At 43.4% G+C, this 21,622-nt stretch overlaps 1 non-coding gene across 1 annotated transcript; it reads right to left on the bottom strand.

Annotated features, from left to right (window-relative positions):
• Positions 1 to 10,705: 10,705 nt before the first annotated feature.
• TRNAK-UUU (transfer RNA lysine (anticodon UUU)) lies at positions 10,706 to 10,778 on the bottom strand. The gene has a single exon. It is a non-coding gene; the product is annotated as a tRNA-Lys (tRNA).
• Between the last annotated feature and the right edge of the window lie 10,844 nt (positions 10,779 to 21,622).

The following is a 21,622-nucleotide window of genomic DNA, read 5'->3' as shown; positions in this document are numbered from 1 at the left end:
GAATCGCAGCACGCCAGGCCTCCCTGTCCATCACCAACTCCCGGAGTTCACTCAGACTCACGTCCATCGAGTCAGTGATGCCATCCAGCCATCTCATCCTCTGTCGTCCCCTTCTCCTCCTGCCCCCAATCCCTCCCAGCATCAGAGTCCTTTCCAATGAGTCACCTCTTCGCATGAGGTGGCCAAAGTACTGGAGCTTCAGCTTTAGCATCATTCCTTCCAAAGAAATCCCAGGGCTGATCTCCTTCAGAATGGACTGGTTGGATCTCCTTGCAGTCCAAGGCTGTCATTACTGGTTATTAATGTTGGCTGCAACAGACAAATGCAGTACACCAGTGACTTAACACAATAAAAGTTTATTTTTCATGTCACCATTAGATACAACTCAGTGATCTTTCTCCATCTTGTAGCTCTGCCATCTGGAACAGGCAACCTCCAAGGTCGCAGCAGGGAGTGAGAGCATGAGGATGCATACTTGTTCTTAACTACCTTGGCCTGAAAGTGACAGAGGCCACTTCTGTTTGTATTTCATTGGCAAATATGTAGTCACATGGTCCTAACCCAAATAAATGGGGTGCTGGGGAAGGTAAATGATCCCATGGTATTTGGTGAGGATTAACTTGGATATGGTAAGGCCACATAGCAAGTTCATGACTTAAGTAGAACTAGGAATCAGACTTTCTGACTTCCAATCTTTCATTTTCTGCTGTGAACCATGCTGTCTGATCTTCCTGTTCAAATGAAATATTGTGTTTAGGGATCAATTCAGAGCATTTTGAGGGCCAAGAAATCTGGAGTCAAAGATCTGACCTTAGAGTCTGGGGACCATGCTATAGCATCCCATGCAGTTTTCAAATGTATCTTTTCATAGATTGACTGGATCAGAATCACCAAATCAAGAAGAGAGGACATGTATGAGGAGTCATGAACACCCAGAACCATGGAAATCCACTTTGGAGGAAGGTGTTGGTTGGAGGTGGGGAAGGAGAACAGATCTAGGAAATTTCCCACCGTGAAGTATTCTCAGGGCCAACCAGACTGCAGGCTAATAAGGTAGCTATTCTTCAACTCATATTTGTTAAATATTTTCCTAATTATTTAGAGGAAAAGATGAATGCTGTATAGAAAAAAGACAAAAAGAAGACAGCAGACAGATGGCACACATTCTCAATGGTCCCAAACAATTTATCATTGGTCCAGATGGGCTTTTTTATCTTGCAGAACAGAATCTCTGTAGTTAAATGGACTCACCTTTAAGAATCAGTTAGTAATCTTGAGCATAACTCTTAAGAGTCACTCCCTCAACCCCAAGGAAATTTATAGAATTTTAAAATTCTGGAAATACAATTTTCTCCATCTTGCTACCTTCCTAAGAATGTTTTAGTGTCCATTATTGTTTGGTGCCTTATGCTTCCTCTGGAGACCAGCTTTGGATCCCCAGATGCATTAATGGAATGGTCTGGACATGGGCATCTGTTGCCTTATTTCATTTAGGATAGCCATGTCCAATCTCCCTGACTTAGTATGTATTATCTACAGAAGGAGTCAGCTTTGACTTTTGTTTATTTCATCTTGACCTAAATTCTGTACCTTCAGCTACCATTTCTGCAAGGCTTTGAGACACTGTTTTCTCAGCCAGAGCCACCCCAAGACATCCAGGATGTCTCAAGCATCACCAGGAACCTGCAATGATGATGCTCCGAGTGGGAAAAGTTTATGCAAGAAGAGAAGTTAATGTAGTTAGGAGAACTTTGATTTTTGTATTTCTTGACTTACTTAAAGAACTCTACTCAGCAATACATTGTCATAATTTTATATGGAAGGCATTAACACACACACGGATAGATTTCTTTCTTGGTTACTGGAAGAGAAAGCGATGAAATGACGGAATATTGTCTTCCTTTTGTACATGTCAAAGAATATGAAACAAGAAATGTGCCTTTAAGTAGATTCTTTTTCTGTATAAGTTATGCAGTTGGAATTTAGTTTACTCAGGAAAAAATCAGTTACTTGTTTTTATCTCACACAGCTGTGAGAAAATGAGCCCACTAAACTATACAAAATGATTGAGAACATTTGTTTCTCAGCATTTCGAATTGGCTGGTGGCAACACAGAATGATATGGCCTTTAGGCAGTACTTTTCCAAGCCTTCCTCTTGCTTATAAAGCCTTACATAGAATCTGTAAATGTTTGAGATACACTTATTTGATTTATTCACAGAAAAAGGAATTTACAGAGATTTCCTCAAAAAAAAAAAAAAAAAAGTAAAACATGCTGTTAGAAAACAGGGCTCTTATGCCACTGCAGGACAGAACCATCCTCATAAAGAGATGAGTTTTTAATTCCCTTATTAATTTAATTAATTAGCTCATGAATTCCCTATTTCATTATTCAAATAGATGTTGGGTATGTTCTACCACTGCTGTATTTTTTATTCTTAATACCTAATAGTAAAACGTCGGGAGATTTTATTATTAAACACTATACAGCTCATGTTTTTTTTTTCTTCTTCTCTTGGTAGTATAGCTTTCCCACACTTTCTAGTATAAAAATTGCATACAGTGAGTTCAAGGACACACATAATCCCTACTGTGTGAGTGTGCGCTTGTGAGAGAGAGGGGTTCAAAAGCTCATGCAATCCATTGTGGGAAGTGGCAAAGGAGTTTTCGTATTACCCAAGGGCCTGATCACATGTTTGCAACATTAAGCAGTTCTTTTCAGGGGTCATTCCCCTTCTTTTTTGGCCCATCTTAGGGGAGCCCTAGGGAAATTTTGGCATCCCATCCTATTCTCACCCTCCTATTGAAGGTTGAATTACTGTTTTTCTTTCTTACCATTTTGCCCACTCCACCAAACCTAGATTCCTCTGTATTGCTGGCCTTACTCCCCCAAGAGCACACATCTCTCTTCCTGTGCACTCTATTGCGTATCTGATTCCCTGTCCATAGTCTTCATCAGAGCCCTGGTTAGGTCTCTCAGACTCAAGAAACTGCAATGTGCTGCCTTGGAAATGAACTCAAAGAAATATTTTTCCAGTGTGACTGCCTTCCATGACCAGAAGCAGAGGCAGGCTGGAGAAGGAAAGATGCAAGCATCAGCAAGTGTCTAAGTGCCATTCACTGATATTCACCCTCTGAGAAAGTCAAGACCACTGGAATCTTTAAGATCATCTGGCACAGCCATTTTGTTTCACAGGAAAAGATACTGAAGACCATAGAACTGGGAGACTGACCTAAATCCTCACAGCTAAGAAGCACCTAAACAGTCCCCATCTCTTGACTCCTGACCCAGTGCTCTTCTGCCATGCAGAACTGCCTCTGTAGCTAATTGCTATCTTGCTGCCCAAGACTGAGGCTTAAAGAGGGGTCTCCTATTCCACCAAGAGCAAAGCACCTGTAGCTTTCTACTGTGATAAATTGGCTCCGTGGCCAGTTTATCACCAGTGTAACTCTTTGAAGCTGAATGCAACCCCCACAAAGTTGTGGAATCAAGATGGTTGGAATCAGCATCACTAGGCAGCTCTTAGAGGGCTCCTCTCAACCCCTTGAGTTATTGCCTTGGTGGTTCCCAAGAATACCAGAAAGTCTTCAATATTTTCAGAAGCTTGTTTTTTGAATTTGTACCTGCTGATTAAATAATTGAAAAAAGCTACTGAAGCACAAACATAATCTCACCCTGTGTTAGTCATTCCTGGATGGGGAAGAGGGAATCATGTTAATGTTGGCAATTTCTATTCTGCTCATGTCTCCAGAGCCTATCACTCTGGCCCACAGAGCACGAGCTCATGAGCTCATGGTTTAGTTGGGTTAGAAATTAAATGAATGCTCTTTTTCTTCCAAAGGAGAAGGAGAACCGCCCCATACCAAGACTAGCAATTAAAACTGGAAGAAGATACTTGGCAGGAGTGTCAACAGTGAGGCACACTCACAGTGGAGAGAAACAAAAGCTCTCACCTGCAGAATGAGCCAGACAGTTCGAGAGAAGAAAATCCTCAATGTCGATAGCTGTGGGGGTTGATATGGATTTACAACAATCTAGATAAACTCAAAGATAGACATATGAGAGAAAAGAGAGACTAAATTATGCTAAACTTATGTGTTTCTGTTCTTCCAGGAAGATGAAAGACACTTCTAAACGGAATGATGAGTTGTTGAAATGATTCTAAAAATCCTTCCAAGTCTAAATTCTGTGGTGTCACATGACACTCAAACCTAACCTCGTGAGCCTATTGTTTCTGATGGAGTTACCCTCTCAAAGTGCCTCCATTATTACTGGAAGTTCCCAAATAAGTGTCTCTTGTGTGCCCCCAACCCAATCTGTCAGCTACAGCCACTGTGAGGTACCTTGTACTTGCCCAAGAGCCCTCTAAAATAGCATCACTGCTGGCCCTGCTCACTCCTGGATATAGTTGTCATCCTGGGGATTCTATCTCTTCAAGGTTCCAAGCTGCCAGGCAAAGCTGGGGGGAATTTTCTGCTCAGAATCTCAGAAAGCTTCCAAGAAAAAAATTCTAACTTCAGGCCTTCATCTTTCCAGCCCTAAATATTCAGACTCAGTCCAAAGGGACATGTGAACAACTCAATGAGTCAATATTTACTGATTGCTTGTTATGTGCCTAGCACTTCTAGAAGCTGCAGTTGTAGTAATGAATACAGAGAATTGGTCCCTACCTGTATCACTGTCCTCCTTTGATTTTTCCTCTGCCCCTAACTCTCACTCCTCCAAATCCTATTATCCCAGCTTCCCAAGTTACAACATAAAAGTTCTCGTAGATATGGATAAATGAGAAAGATCTTGGAGAAAATGATATTGGGGAGAAAGGCAGTCTCTGTGGGGCAGTGTTGGAACCTCAGCTCAGCCAGGCAAGATGCCCTGAACATCTGAAGATCCCACGTACCTAAATTGCTGAGACAATGTAATTGTTAATGTACTGGTCAATGTTAACTCAATTTATCTGATAGTGTTAGTATGTGGGAGGAAGGAAGGAGTTTGGAAAAACAGTTTAATAATTACAGTGAATATTTCAGTCTTATATATTTTGTGCATTTGCAAAATATGGTAGGTTTGTGATAAAATATCCCTCCATCTCTCACACTGATTCATTAATTTAGAAAATAGTTTTTGGGCATCTATTATATCCCTAACATTGGTCTAGTCAACTGGAATTGTAGCAAAGGACAAGATGGACAAAAATGCCTTCTTTTGGAGAGTCTGTCAATAGAAATGATAAATAAGTAAAAACAAACAGTATGCTAGTTAAATGTGCTTGGGAGAAATATGGAACAAGACAAGGCATGGGAAGTATTGAGGGAGGGGATGTAGGTGATCAGGGAAGGCCTTCCTCAGAGAGTAGCATTGGACCCCTGAAAGTGACAAGGGACCATACAGCTATATACCAAAAAGTATATTCCAAGCTTCAACAACAGCAAAGGCAAAGACTCTGAGGTGAAATGCTGCCTGGAATATTCATGGAAGGACAGTGTGGCTACAGATCAGAGTCAGGGATAAGGTCAGAGACATTTGGGACCAGATCTTGTAGGGCTTTGTGGATCCTTGAAAGGACCTTGACATTATTCTAGGAAGGAAAGTCATTGAAAGTTTTGAGCAGAGAGTGAGGTGATCTGACTTTTGTTTTCACAGCATTAATTAATTAATTAATTAATAGCCACTCTTTGAAGAGTAGACTGAAAGGCCAAGGGTGGAAGCAGGGAGTCTAATTAGCAAACAACTGAGATAATGGAAGTGGGAGGTGTTGGAGTGAGTCTTAAATGGGGAAGGGGAAGGTTTGGGTGAAGGGGTTTGGCAGAGGGAGCAAGAAGGAACATATCATATTTTTTTTAATAATTCAGAATACTAATTTCATTATGCCATATTATAACATTTGGTATCTCTGGCAATATAAAGTTCCTGTTTTTGATGATGAAGTGAGTTAATACATGTATAAAATCGACACCTGGCCTATGGACCATTTGGTTAGTGTTAGTTATTGCTTCGGAGAAGGCAATGGCACCCCACTCCAGTACTCTTGCCTGGAAAAATCCCATGGATGGAGGAGTCTGGTAGGCTGCAGTCCATGGGGTCGCCAAGAGTTAGACACGGCTGAGCCACTTCACTTTCCCTTTTCCCTTTCATGCACTGGAGAAGGAAATGGCAGCCCACTCCAGTGTTCTTGCCTGGAAAATCCCAGGGATAGGGGAGCCTGGTGGGCTGCCGTCTATGGGGTCGCACAGAGCTGGACATGACTGAAGCGACTTAGCAGCAGCAGTAGCAGCAGCAGTTATTGCTTATTTTCTAAATTTTCTACCATAGCTATTTCTAAAAGGGATTTGATATAGCTAACAACCAACACTGTATCCATATACATAATTGGTTAAAATGAAAATAAAGATCAGAAAATCATGTATAGGAGGAAAGGATTGTAATTGGACCAGAAATTAGATTATTACTGTAATTAAGCACTAATTCAATTTTTGTGTTTCCTGACAGTCAAGACAAGAAATGAAATCCCATAATTTATAAGATGCTGTCTGACAGAGGAAACAGCAGTTTTTAGGAGACCCAGAATTGTTCTTGGCATTAAAATCCCATGGATTCTTAACATAAAGTCTCTGATTATTAGTAGTATATAATGTCCTCAACAGTAATTCAGCAGGTAATACAGAGACATTTTTTGTTTGGGTGTTTCTTTTATTGATTCACAATAGAATTGTTACATAATAACTCACTGGGAACATTAGGGAGACAGCATGGTGTATTGAAAGACACTAGATGAGTTCTCCACTCCAGTACTCTTGCCTGGAAAATCCCATGGACGGAGGAGCCTGGTAGGCTGCAGTCCATGGGATCGCTAAGAGTCGGATACAACTGAGCGTCTTCACTTTCGCTTTTCACTTTCATGCATTGGAGAAGGAAATGGCAACCCACTCCAGTGTTCTTGCCTGGAGAATCCCAGGGACGGGGGAGCCTGGTGGGCTGCCGTCTATGGGGTTGCACAGAGTCGGACACGACTGAAGTGACTTAGCAGCAGCAGCAGCAGATGAGTTCTCAGAACAAAGCTTCAGTTCCTCAGTACCTGTGTCAGCTTTAGCTCACTTAGCCTTTTTGACTTTAGTGTCAACATCCATAAAATGGGCCCTATACTAACTCCTTCTCTGTCTACTTGGCAAAATTCCGAGGCGTGAATGAGATGATTCATTTGAATGATACCTTCATCATTCAGTCAACAAATATTTATTGAGGGTCCTCTGTGTGGCAGCCACTGTTAAGAAGTGTTGAGTGAATAAAAAAGTCCAGACCCACCCTTCTGAAACTTTTGTTTCAGTAGGGAAGACAAACACATAAAAAACCCCTTTACTTTCCGTATGGGTTACTTCATTTAGAATGATAATCTCTAGGTTCATCCAGGAGACAGAGAAATGGAAGGAGAAACAGGGAAATATGATATTGCTTCTATGTAGAATCTTAAAAAAAAAGACACAAATGAACTTATTTACAAAACAGAAATAGACCAACAGACATAGAAAACATATTTATGGTTACCAAAGAATAAAGGGGGAGGAGAGGGGTAAATGAAGAGGGTGGGATTAACAGATACACACTACTATATACAAAAATAGATAAAAACAACGACGTACTCTATAGAACAGGGAACTGCACTCAATATTTTGTAATAAACTATAAGGGAAAAATATAAAAAAGTATTTATGTGTATATATATAATTGAGTCAGTTTGCTGTGTACCTGAAACTAACAATATTGTAAATCAACTATAATTCAATTAAACAACAGCAACAACATGTTTACTAAAGTTAAGTGATAACAAGGGGCATACAAAAAATTAAAGGAGGGTAAGGGGACAAGAGAATGAATCTAGAGAAATAGGGTTAATGTGGCCTCTGGCTGCCATGCCAAAAAGCACCTGCCATCTGCACTTTTGACTGAGGTCTACTTCATGCATTTATTCATTTTTTTCAATAAAAATTTACGAAGCTACTCCCATGGCTTAGAGTCTGAGCAGTCAGTTGAATAATTGCCACTTTATTGTCAAATTGATCTCCTCATATTTCCTGACTTGCCACCTTGAGACTCTCTATCCAAGTTGCCTAGGCCTGCTCAGTTCAGTTCAGTTCAGTCACTCAGTCGTGTCTGACTCTTTGCGAATCCACAGATTGCAGCATGCCAGGCTTCCCTGTCTATCAACTTCTTCAAACTCATGTCCATCGAGTCGGTGATGCAATCCAACCATCTCATCCTCTGTTGTTCCCTTCTCCTCCTGCTTTCAATCTTTCCTAGCATCAGGGTCTTTTCCAAAGAGTCAGTTCTTCGCATCAGGTGGCCCAAGTATTGGAGTTTCAGCTTCAGCATCAGTTGTTCCAATGACTATTCAGGACTGATTTCCTTTAGGATGGACTGATTGGATCTCCTTTCAGTCCAAGGGACTCTCAAGAGTCTTCTCCAACACCACAGTTCAAAAGCATCAATTCTTCAGCACTCAGCTTTCTTTATAGTCCAACTTTCACATCCATACATGACCACTGGAAAAACCATAGCCTTGACTAGACCGACCTATGTCAGCAAAGTAATGTCTCTGCTTTTTAATATGCTGTCTAAGTTGGTCATAACTTACCTGCCAAGGAGCAAGTGTCTTTTGATTTCATGGCTGCAGTCACCATCTGCAGTGATTTGGGAGTCCCCCAAAATAAAGTCTGTCATTGTTTCCATTGTTTCCCCATCTATTTGCCATGAGGTGATGGGACCAGATGCCAAGATCTTAGTTTTCTGAATGTTGAGTTTTAAGCCAACTTTTACACTCTCCTCTTTCACTTTCATCAAGAAGCTCTTTAGTTGTTCACTTTCTGCTGTAAGGGTAGGGTCATCTTCATATCTGAGGTTATTGATATTTCTCCTGGCAATCTTGATTTCAGCTTGTGCTTCATCCAGTGAGGCAATTTGCATGATGTACTCTGCGTATAAGTTAAATAAGCAGAGTGACAATATACAGCCTTGAAGTATTCCTTTCCCAAATTGGAACCAGGCCTGGTACCCAGCTTTAAAGCCTTGATATGCAGTTGGCCTCAGGTGTTGCTCCCTCTCCTTCCTGGATGAGCAACTGGTGGCCTGGACTATGGTCGCATGAATGGGGTTTATGTGAAATCCAGCATGGAAAGAAGGACTGTCTGTACCTTTTCTTTTTTTAATGCCCAAACCATTCTTAGAAAATAATGGAAGGCCCTTGCTGCTGTTGCTGTGTGCATGCCCATCTGCCATCTGGTAGCTCCCTGGGCCTGTGGGCTGGATTAGGGGATATCTCTCAAAAGCAGGTCAGTGTCGTGGCTAACAGCCATGGTCTTTAATTCAGCCTGCCTGGGTTGAAAACTCAGCTCTGCCATTTGCCAGCTTTGTGGCCTTGAGTAGGTTTGACTTAACCTGTCTGTAAAGTGGGATGAATGACAACACTTTTTTCACAGGATTATTATAAGGAGTTGATAAGTTAGTATACGGAAAAAACTTGGAATGGCACGTGGAACACATTAGCTATTCACTTAGTCTTAGGTATTATTTCCTGTACCTTTATGAAAAACTCTTGCATTGATTCCAGCTCATGATTTATAAAGGACCAGCTCCTATCATTTTTATGCCTTCAATGCAACCCCACAAGGTGGCCTTCCTTTGCTTACCAAGGAACTTTTTCCAAAATGCTTTTCTCTAAGGCAGTGAGTGAGATTTAAATGGGGAAAGTATAACTTTAAATTGGCAAAATTTTTCTATTTCTCTCCATTTCCTGGGCTATTATCCTTGTGCAAGCTACTTTCACCTTTAGTTTGAACCCTTTCCAGGTCCATGCATCCACTCTGATTTGCAACCCCTAAATTCTGTTCTCTGTTCAACAGGCAAAGGAATCTCTTTAAAATATAAACGTGATCAAGTTACTTCTCTGATGAAAATATCCAATTTCTTCCTATTACTCTTGAGATAAAACCCAAAGGGTTTCCTCTGGGCTACAAGGCCCTGCGTAATCTAGCTTGATTATTCTCTCTGATACTCAGTCATGCCAAGCACAGTTTCTAGTTCCTTGTTTTTTTTCCTGCTGTCCCTTCTGTTTGAGTACTCTCTCCAGATCTTTCCATGGACGAAGCCTTATTATTTGGATCTCAGTTCAAAGAGAGAAAGTGAAGGGGAATGGTTACAGGCATGACTTTAGAGCCAACCTGCTTGGATCTATATATCTTGGACTTCACCACTTTCTAGCTGTGTGACCTTGGACAAGGTACTCAGCCTCTCTGTGCCCCAGTTTCCCCATCTGTGATAGGTGTGATAATAGCACCTACATCATAGGATTTTTGGAGGTCTAAGTGCATTAGCATTTGCTTTAAAAAAAAGTAAATGTTTCTTTAAACAATTGAAATGTTATTTCTGCAAAAAATCATTCTTTGGCCTATTCCAAGTTATTACGTTCCCCATTTGGAACGTGCTCAGTCGTGCCTGACCTCTGTAACCCTTTGGACTGTAGTCCACCAGGCTCCTGTCCATGGGATTTTTCAGGCAAGAATATAGAAGTGGGTTGTTATTTCCTCCTCCAGAGGATCTTCCTGGCCCAGGGATCGAACCTGTGTCTCCCACATTGCAGGCGGATTCTTTATCCTCTGAGCAATGAGGGAAGCCCACGTTTAGTATTCTCTGGCCCAAGAAAACATAGGAACTTAGTGCCTGGACAGGGACTTGAACCCTGGGCCCTCAGATTAAAAGTCTGATGCTCTACCAACTGAGCTACCCAGGCTCTAACAATGTGAAGGTGTCTCATTTTTCTTTTCTTTGTGGCACTTGCCATTTTCAGTGATCATTTGTTTGTGAATTGATTAGTTCTCCCACTAGATTTTGTTCATGGCAACAAAAATCTTATCTGCCTTATTCCTTAAGGATCTGTAATCCTGATTCTCAGAACAGAGTTTATGTTCTCAATAAACATTCATCAAATGAAAGAACTGGAGCTTAGATTGCTACCAGTGTAGTGGCTTTTTATCTAGATTTTTGACCTTATGCATAATATCTACACCTCCTTGCTGTTTGATATACGTGCCAAACATTAATGCTGATTATCTTTGGGAGATGGGATTACAAGGGATTTATTATTTCATGTTGTTCATCTATATTACTTTTAAAATAATGAGCATGGACATTTTGTAATTAATATAACTTTAAAATTAAATAATATATTTATTTAAATTATTGAATTATTTAAATAAAATATTAAATTTATTTATTTATTTATTTAAATTAAATTTAAATAAATATTTGTGAATGATTCAACACAGATTCATAGTGAGTATTTAATAAATAGCCAATCTTATTATTACTAAGCTTTTCAATAAGCCTGAAAGGGCCTCCTTCCTCTGTGGCACTGAGCTGCTGACTCCTGCCCCAATCTGAGGCTTGGGACTCAGTCACTACCAGACCCCAGCTGGAATGACCAGCCCACCTCTCCAGCCAGTTTCAGAAATTAGAACAAAACTGAGCTGAGGGGCTTTCTCTTTTAGACCAGCTCCTTCTCACCCTTTGGAGCCCACGTTCGCCTCCAGATCCTGGTGGATGAGCTTTCAACATTGCTTAGTATGCACCCCACATCCTGCAGGGTGCAGAGAATATTAATATGGCAAATTCCATTGTTTATTTCCCTCCCAAATCATTTTCAGTGGTGAGGAAAGAGATCATGCCCAGCTGCTGGAATGTAATCAGGAGCAGATCTGCACAGCCCTGGGAGATGGAGCTGATATAAAGCTGTGATTCTTCAGCTAGTGAATTTCCAGCGCGAGGGCTTGCCCACCCCTCCCCAACATGGTGGATGGACCAAATGCTTATTATTTGTAGGCTGGGGGAGGGAAGTGGGACACCCCTGGCACAGAGTCGTGCGCAGCTTGGTGGCTGATGATGCAGGAGGCAGGGGAGCTGGGGTGAGTCCTCATTTTTCATCGGAATCCTATGGCTTTTATTGTCGTCAGGCTATCTGTCAGGGTAGCTGGCTCTAGCCGAGGCTTCTGGGTCCTAACGACCTGCTTTCTATTTGGTCCCCACAGACTGTCCATGATTATGTCTTTGAAGGTCAGCTTGAAATAATTTGAAAGCCATTGTTGTTCCCAGAGAGCAAAGGAGAAATACAGTCTCTCAGAGCAGGTTAAAGATTCTGTGGCTTTCTCAAAGGGCTTCCCAGGTGGCTCAGTGGTAAAATGAATCCGCTTGCCAATGTAAGACACACAGGTTCGATTCCTTTATCAGGAAGATCCCCTGGAGTAGGAAATGGCAACCCATTCTAGTGTTCTTGCTTGGAGAATTCTATGAACAGAGGAGCCTGGCTTAGTTTTCTCAAAAATGGTGACTTACAGGCTGCGGCTATCCGGTCCATCCTACAAAGCAGTGAGTGTCGTGTTTAAGCACAAGAGCACTAGGGTCATGTTCTCTGAGTTCAAAGCCTGATTAGCTGTGTGTCCAAGGGCAAATCTCTGTGTTTTCACTGATGCATCTATAAAACAGGGCTGGGACTCTGCCTCATTTTTGAGAAATTCAGGAACCTGCAATTTGAAAGATTTCATGGCGATGGCAGCCCACTCCAGTACTCTTGCCTGGAAAACCCCATGGACAGAGAAGCCTGCGGGCTGCAGTCCATGGGGTCACGAAGAGTCAGACATGACTGAGTGACTTCACTTTCACTTTTCACTTTCATGCAGTAGAGAAGGAAATGGCAACCCACTCCAGTGTTCTTGCCTGGAGAATCCCAGGGACGGGGGAGCCTGGTGGGCTGCCGTCTATGGGGTCGCACAGAGTTGGACACGACTGAAGCGACTTAGCAGCAGCAGCAGCAGCAGCATGACTGCTATGTGGATTCTCTATCTAAAACTCATGTCACTATAAAATTCCAGAGGACAGGCCAGCAGGCATACTCTGGCATTGTGGGGCCACTACCCCTGTACTAGTGTGCTCAGCCAGGGGTAGATTCCAGGGCAGACCCACAATCCAAAGTATTGCTTTGGGGCAAGGTGAGTCATTTCAGTCATGTCCGACTCTTTGAGACCCTATGGACTGTAGCCTGCCAGGCTCCTCTGTCCATGGGGATGCTCTGGAGTGGATTGCCATTCCCTGCTTCAGGGGATCTTCCCCACCCAAGCATCAAACCCGTGTCTCTTATGTCTCCTGCATTGGCAAGCAGGATCTTTACCACTAGCACCACCTGGTATTGTTTTAATCATCTAAAATAAAGCCTGGAAAAGGAGAAACCTACCTACCACAGGTATCTATTCGTGGAGACCAGAGCCAGTGGGGGAGATTCTAAGGATGAATTCTAGATTCCATCTCACAGCAACCTCATTCACTCATTTATTTATCCAGCAAATGAAACAGTTTTTAAGAGGCTGCTGCTGTACAGTCCATCCTACAAAGCAGCGAGTGTCGTGTGTAAGCACAAGAGCACTACGATCACATTCTCTGAGTTCAAAGTCTGATTAGCTGTGTGTTCAAGGGCAAATCTCTGTTTTCGCTGATGCATCTGTAAAACAGGGCTGAGACTCTGCCTCACAGGGTTTTGTGAAGAGAAAAGAAGGCAATCTATGTTCAGTTTTTAGCATTTTTGGCACTTTCTAAATACTCCATGAAAAATGAAAGTAGCTTTCTCTTTTCACTCTTTCGTGCATGGAATTTTCCAGGCAGGAATACTGGGTGGGTTGCCATTTCCTTCTCCAGGGGATCTTCCTGACCCAGGAATTGAACCTGGGTCTCCCGCATTGCAGGCAGATTCTTTACTGTCTGAGCCACCAGGGAATCCCAAATATGCCACAAGTGATTGCTATTATCATTATTGCTACAGAAGACACAGAGAAGTTAGTCTTGGTCCCTGACTTTGAGGTACTTGTATGAATGCGCACAGCTGGCAGCACGGCACAGATGTCCAGTCGGGTTACCGTATTCCGGGGTAAGTGAGCTTTCCTTGTCACCTTGACATTAAAGTCACAGCAGTGGAGGCTGCTGCTGGTAGTGGCTTGGCCTTGAACTAGATCTGGTGGCTCACCCCTCTGTTCTCATGGACATTCACTTCCCACACGTCTTGCAATGTTTGCCTTCCGCCACTTCCTGCACTTCCCCCCCTTGAAACCTCTTTCTTTTCTTTCTTAAAACAAAGTAAAAATGTATCACCTGAAACAGAGGTTGAAAAATAGTCCAATCACTGTGGTTCAAAAACAAATTCCTTTTTGGTGGCACTTCTTGGTGAGTGGTTCCCTTCATGACCAGGGGGCCTTCCTGGAGCAGAGGCAAATGAGCCAATTTGGCTCTTATTTTATGTTTGCACCAAAGTATGTAGGAAATCCTGAATTATAATTTGTTTTTGTGATTTTAACTCATCTAAACATAAATTCCTCACAAACCATGGTGTTGAAGAGAAATTATTAACCAACCCATTATGATTAATGTGCAGCTCTTTAAAAAAAAGAGCCAGCTAGGGCTTCTCTGGTGGTCCAGCGGCTGAGACTCTGAGCTCCCAATGCAGGGGGCCTGGGTTTGACCCCTGGTGAGGAAACTAGATCTCACATGCTGCAGCTACAAGTTGGAGCAGCTAGAGAAATAAAGAATAAAATAAACAATAAAAAGATTTTAAAAAGCAGCTAATAATTCATCTGAGGGGCCAGTGAAAGTGCTGATAGTAATAATAGCTAGTGTTTACTGAGAACCTTCCTTGTGCCAATCACCCTTCTAAATATTATGTATATATGAAACCCACTTCATCCTCACATCTGCCCTATGAGATAGGTGCTATTATTATCCCTTTTTACAGATGAAGAAATTGAGTCACAGAGAGGTTAAGAAGCTTGCCCTGTGTCACACAGTCAAAACACATTAGGACCAGGATTCAAACCTAGGCAGATTGATTCCAGAGTTGATGCTTTTGGCTCCCAGTTACTCATTCATCACGTGTTTGTTGAGAACACCCTTGGCGCCAGGTACTGTCCTGAGTCCAGAGAATTCAAAGGAAAACAGGATATAGCGCTTTCCTTTTAGGGGCTGAGTCTGGCTTGAGAGTTGAACACATAAACAAACAGAGCTTAGATTTGAACCCAACCATTCTGGATCCAGAGAGGGGTACTAAATGATGAGTAGGGATTTGCCTATCAGACAGAAAGGAATGAATGGGAAGGCTTTTCCTGGAAAACTGAAAGAAGCCAGACCAGACAAGAGTACCCCCAGATTGCTTTGTGCTGGTTTCCTTTCTTCCACCAAATCCTAGGGAGACTTCCCATTCCTAAACCCACACCATGATCCACTAAGGGATAAAACCAAAACCACCCAAGAGAGATATATCAAACCACATTAGCTGTTTGAGCAGGTCCTTACCTGACCTGAGCACAACAGTATTCTTGAGGTTCAGGTGCTGTTTGATCCCCTTGATATGTGGTTCCCTCTGGAGGGATTTGAGTTTTAATCTGTTTGATTTTTTCTTTTCCCTGAAGATTAAAACCCTCTCCCTCTTGCTCTTGAAATCTCAGATTACTCAGAGATGTGATCCACAACATTTCGCCTGGAGAAAGGGAGGAGGTGGGCTGTCGCCTGGATGGCATCTGGACTGCACCCCCCACCTCCGCACACACCCAGGGGGAATGGCAGGAGGTCAGGTCAGGTCACACTTAGGATGTCCATTTTACTTTGAGGTTTCTCAGGAAGCTGACTTCGCCCTTCCTTCAATCACCTGGTCAGATAGGTAGATTGCTGCAAGAAAAATCCTCTTGTTAATCCTTGGAGGCCCAAATGCAATATCTCACCCTCCTAGGCCTCCCCTGGAAGCAATAATACACATCTACAGTATTGACGTGGCTCATATCGTCAGGCGAAGAGCAAAAGAGAAGAGACTGGTGGGTGAAAAAATGATCTCTAGAGATTTGGGGAGACTGAAGTTGTCAACTTGGGAACCACATACTGTGGAAATCCTTCTTATTCTTTGATGGGTACCAGGCTGGCTTTATTTTTCTATTTCTATTATCTCTTCATTAAGAGGGCTTCCTAGGTAGCACAGTGGTAAAGAATCTGCCTATAATGCCGGAGACACCAGAAACACAGTTTCAATCCCTGCATCAGGAGGATCCCTTGAAATAGGAAATGGCAACCCGCTGCAGTATTCTTGCCTGGAGAATCCCATGGACAGAAGAGCCTGGTGGGCTGAAGTCCACGGAGTCTCATAGCCTCATCCATCTCCTTTACGATGAGTAAGTCTTTTGCTGTAGTCCTATCCTCTTACCCCAGGGTCCAATGCCTGGTGTGAATATCTATTTATGAATCTCACTGTCCATCTAAACCCAACAAGTCTAGCACCCAGCATAAAAAAAACAAAAACAAAAACACGCTCTCTCCCATTTCTGTTCAGTCAATACAGTTATGGACCTCAAAACTTGTGAGTTATCTGGAAACCACTGTTCCACAGTGCTCAGCTGTCCTAAACTTCCAGCAGTCTCCTCACAGGAGATGTTTTCTTCCCCTACCCACAGTCCAGTCCCTACCCTGAAATGGGTTACCTCACCATTTGGCTGGACTTCTGAACAGCCTTCCTAAGGGTCCTTCCATCTCTGCCTTCTCCATGCCCACCCCCTGCAGTTCACCCAGCAGCATGGTGCCCCAAAGCTTCTTTGAAAAGACCACTGTAATCACATAACTCTCTTCTTCACAAGCACTTAATGGCTTCTCTGTTTTCAGAATAGGGCTTCCAGGATAGCTCAGTTGGTAAAGAATATGCCTGCAATTTAAGAGACCCCGGTTTAATTCCTGGGTGGGGAAGATCCTCTGGAGAAGGGATAGGCTATCCACTCCAGTACTCTTGGGCTTCCCTTGTGGCTCAACTGGTACAGAATCCGCCTGCAATGTGGGAGACCCTGGGTTGGGAAAATCCCTGGAGAAGGGAACAGCTACCCACACCAGTATTCTGGCCTGGAAAATACCATGGACGCATAGCAAATAGATGGGGAAACAGTAGCTGACTTTATTTTTCTGGGCTCCAAAATCACTGCAGATGGTGATTGCAGCCATGAAATTAAAAGATGCTTACCCCTTGGAAGAAAAGTTATGACCAACCTAGACAACATATTGAAAAGTAGAGACGTTACTTTGTCAACAAAGGTCTGTCTAGTCAAGGCTATGGTTTTTCCAGTAGTCATGTATGGACATGAGAGTTGGACTATAAAGAAAGCTGGGCACCGAAGAATTGATGCTTTTGCACTGTGGTGTTGGAGAAGACTCTTGAGAGACCCTTGGACTGCAAGGAGATGCAACCAGTCCATCCTAAAGATCAGTCCTGAACATTCATTGGAAGGACTGATACTGAAGCTGAAACTCATACTTTGGTCACCTGGTGCAAAGAGTTAACTCATTTGAAAAGACCCTGATGTTGGGAAAGATTGAGGGCAGGAGGAGAAGGGGACAACAGAGGATGAGATGGGTGGATGGCATCACCAACTCAATGGATATGGGTTTGGGTGAACTCAGGGAGTTGGTGATGGACAGGGAGGCCTGGCGTGCTGCGGTTCATGGGGTCACAAGGAGTCGGACACGACTGAGCGACTGAACTGAACTGATATAGGCCATTGGGTCGCAGAGTCGGATGAGACTTTCACTTTCACTTTGTTTTCAGAAACATGCCCAAATTCTCCCAAAGGCTTTCAAGGCCTTCTAACCGTTTCCAGCCAAGGCGCCCCCTGGTGTCTGCTCTGGGTTTGCACGCGTGCAAAGTCGCGTAGGACTGACTAACTCTGTGGCCCCACGGACTGTACCCCGTCAAACTCCTCTGTCCATGGGATTCTCCAGGCAAGAATACTGGAGTGGGTAGGCATGCCCTCCTCCAGGGGATCTTCCTGATCCAGGAATCAAACCTAAGACTGTTATGTCTCCTGCATTGGCAAGTGGGTTTTTTACCACTAGTGCCACTTGGGAAGCAGCTTTGAGGATAGCATATTCACAGTCTTCTTGTCATTTATGTCCCAAGGAGTCCCTTTTGCTGAGATAACCAGGACTGATTACTTTAGGGAAATTGAATGGACAGGAGGGGAAACTGACTAGACACAGCAGGAATGACACATAGGCGACTCCTGTCCTTCAGGACCCATCTCCTCACCTTGCCTGTTCAGATTACTCCCAGGCAGTGTGTTTCAAATGGAGCTGAAATCCTATCCCATTTATTCTTGTTCGTATTAGCACAGTGTTTGGTGAGCTCTTTATCAAGGGCTGACAGGTTGGTGCCAACCGAAGGAGGCTGAGCACATTTATCACTGCAGCGGGAACGTGCCCCAGCCTAAAAAGACTGTGCCGACCACTTGTCATTTCCTGGCAGCTCCCTGCTGTTCTTGCACCTAGCCTTCTCATAATTGAAAACCTCCAACTTCTGTGACCTTCAAGAGTCGCATGAAAAATTATTGACCAAGTCCAGCTTCACATGGAAACTGAGAGCTGAGGTTTTGCCAGAGTCAGGCTGGGACAGTTGAGCCTGCAGTGTTCTGGGGAGTAAATGAAATAAGAGAATTTTGAGGTCTCATTACCCTTCTTACTTTATAGGCCAGTAGAGTGAGGCTGGAGGTAGTAGGGAAGGCCCCAGCTTTAGGACTTCGGTGGAGAAATTTGAGGGTGACATCTTGATTGGAAGAAGGAGCTAGCAGACTTATATTAAAGATGAAATTACACAGAAGGCATTTAAAAAAATTAGATTGCTTATTGGGAGTGGCTGTGAGGGTTGGTGGAGACAATGGGGGTAGTCAGGCCACAGCCCTATACTAGTCATTGATATTTATCATCCAGTGCTTTTTCCCTGCTCGGCTCTGCACCACAGGGGCCAACCCCTGAGAATGATGTGTCCCAGGTTCCTTTGTCCTCTGGCTTCCGAGTGAATGAGAGGCACTGGCAGGAGACTGAAGACCAAGAGAATTCAGCAGGCCCGGTTGCTAGTCTGAGCAGGAGAGTCAAGGAGAGTCTCTTCTGTGACCTCGGACACCACTGGCAGCTCTATCTTAGTTCCAGCTCCTCTGTCCACAGGATGGTCTTGCCCCTGGGATAAGGTGACATCACACCCTCCCTCTCTCTGCAGCCCAGGGTTGGTAAGGCTTGCTTCACCCTCCTTTATGATCCTTTAACTTCCTACAGTATCTAGTACTGAGGAGCCAAGTCCAGGAGATGGTGAAGGACAGGGAAGCCTGATGTGCTGCAAACATGGGGTCACAAAGAGTCAGACATGACTTAGTGACTAAACAATTACAAACAACCTCTCTTTAAGGTATTGAACTTTGTGACATGGATACGTTTTCCTGACTGGACCGTCTTTCCTAAACGGCGCCTTGACACGGTCACTAGCCAGAATGGATTTGAAGGCAGCTATCTGGTGAGAGCTGAGTTTAGAACCATTGCCCTGACCAACAGTTTATAGAATCTTTTGATGCTACCACACAACCTCCTGAAAAACAGGCACATGAGTCACAAATAAAATGGGTCTCTGCTTTCCCAAGTGAAGTCACTCAGTCATGTCCAACTCTTTGCTACCCCATGGACTTCTCCAGGCCAGAATACTGGTGTCAGTAGCGGTTCTCTTCTCCAGGGGATCTTCCCAACCCAGGGATTGAACCCAGATCTCCCACACTGCAGGCTGATTCTTTACCAGCTGAGCCAGGGAAGCCCAAGAACACAGGATTGGGTAGACTATCCCTTCTCCAGTGGATCTTCCTGACCCAGGAATTGAACCAGAGTCTCTTGCATTGCAGGCAGATTCTTTACCAGCTGAGCTACCAGGGATTATTAGGAGGGGTCCTGTTACCCCAGGGATCCTATTAATCATGTACCATGCTGTACAACACAGGCTCTTCTTCCCAAATTATGTTCAACATGCCCTGCCAGGATCTTGGTGAGAGATGGAAGGGAAGGAGGAGAAAGAGATGCTGCTCACCCAGGGGACTCCACTCAGAGAAGAGACCTGAAATCAGGCAAACGATGACAGAGCATATATTGATGAATGCTTGCTTCCAGGCTCTGTTTCTCTGCCTCGCATCCCAACCCCATGCCTCTGCTACCTGGACTGGTCAGTGAGTACTACGGAAGTGGAAGTTCAGAAAATCACTGCCGAAATAGGAAGCTCCCCAAACATAGCCCTCCTTCCCCCAACATAATGATACCACACCTGCAACCTTCTTTTTGATTCTATGAATATTTATTGAGCTCCCAGAGTGTGCCCTCTTGGGGATCTCAAAGAAATACAAATCATGGCCCCTACCTTCAAAAGGTCTTTATCTGACTGCAGAGAGGAAGTGAACCTACCTGAACCATCTGAAGAGGGGCACAAGGCAGACCTCCATTCAGTGTCAGGATGAGGGCTTGGGAAGGCAGGTAGTGGGAGCTTCTACTGGTTGTGCTCTAACTAGAGCTTTAGAAGCACTGCTCACTAAACATTTTACATTTATCATTCCTTTTAATTATTCCCCAAATAATGAGAACTGTATATCATTATTTCCATTTAATAGAAAACTGAGACTCCAAGAGGTTAAGTATTCCAGAATCATAGGGCTCTGTGGTTACGTATCCCAGGATAGCCATGGTAGAGCTGGAATCACTCGTTTGTCTGGTCCCAAACTCATGCTTTTCCTACCATTTCACTCACTCCGTTCTTGCTATAGCCAGGGGCAGAGACTGGACTCAGTCCTGGGGACCCTGGGAAGCCAAGTAGTGAAGATGCTGGACTGAGGGTGGGACATTAGGTGGGCTGTGTCTGAGGAAGACCACTCTGCCTGGGGTCTGCAGGGTGAGCCCAGAAAGAGACTAGGGGCAAGGAGATGAGTTAAAGGAACTGTGCCAGAGATTCCTGTAGATGCCCTGAGAATGGAAAGGAAAGGGTGCAGAAAGAAACGGCTTGAAGGGAAGGTCACGAGACCTATGTGGCTGATTGACACAGAGAATGAAGGAGAAGGTTGAGAGAATTAATGAGCCCTCAATGACTCATAATTTGAATGTGATTATGATTTTGAAAAAATTTACCTCCTCAATCTGAAACTAAATGCCACATATACTCTTTTTCCTTCCTGTAAATTAAAAAAAGGGGGGAGTTGTAGTTATTCAATAAAAAACTGTAATTTATACTTGTTGATTTAATGATTAGGATGGTTTATTGAGTTATTAATAACTGTAAGACCAGGAAATGTTTCCATTGGGTAAAAAGGGGGTTGATGGAATTCAAGTTCAGGCAAATGTAGTAGGCCATGGAGAGGTTCCAGAAAAGACTCACTTAAAAGCTGTAGAGAAGGAAGCTAGAGGATTATTGGCTTGAGGAACAGTTGGTTGCAGAAAGGATCCATTGGGATGAGATTTGTCACTCATTAGGAAAGAATTAAATTCTTCAAAGACTGGAGTTGAGTAAATCAGCTACTCCTTGGGCAATAAACAGACCAGAAGGGTAACAAATAAATGTATAAACATAGTCTTATTGCTTAAGCTGTGTCAAATGGATTGATTAAGCTACAGATCTGTAATTTGCCTGCTGAGATGTATGCTGTGACCTGAGGTTTCCTCCCACTGTTGTGTTCTTTATTTTGAAAATCTGAATGAGTAGAAAACTCACCTAGGACTCCAGAT

The sequence above is a fragment of the Capricornis sumatraensis genome, chromosome 2 (genome assembly GCF_032405125.1).
Source record: "Capricornis sumatraensis isolate serow.1 chromosome 2, serow.2, whole genome shotgun sequence".
In the NCBI taxonomy this organism is placed as follows: domain Eukaryota; kingdom Metazoa; phylum Chordata; class Mammalia; order Artiodactyla; family Bovidae; genus Capricornis; species Capricornis sumatraensis.
This window is presented reverse-complemented; position numbering and strand designations above follow the sequence as displayed.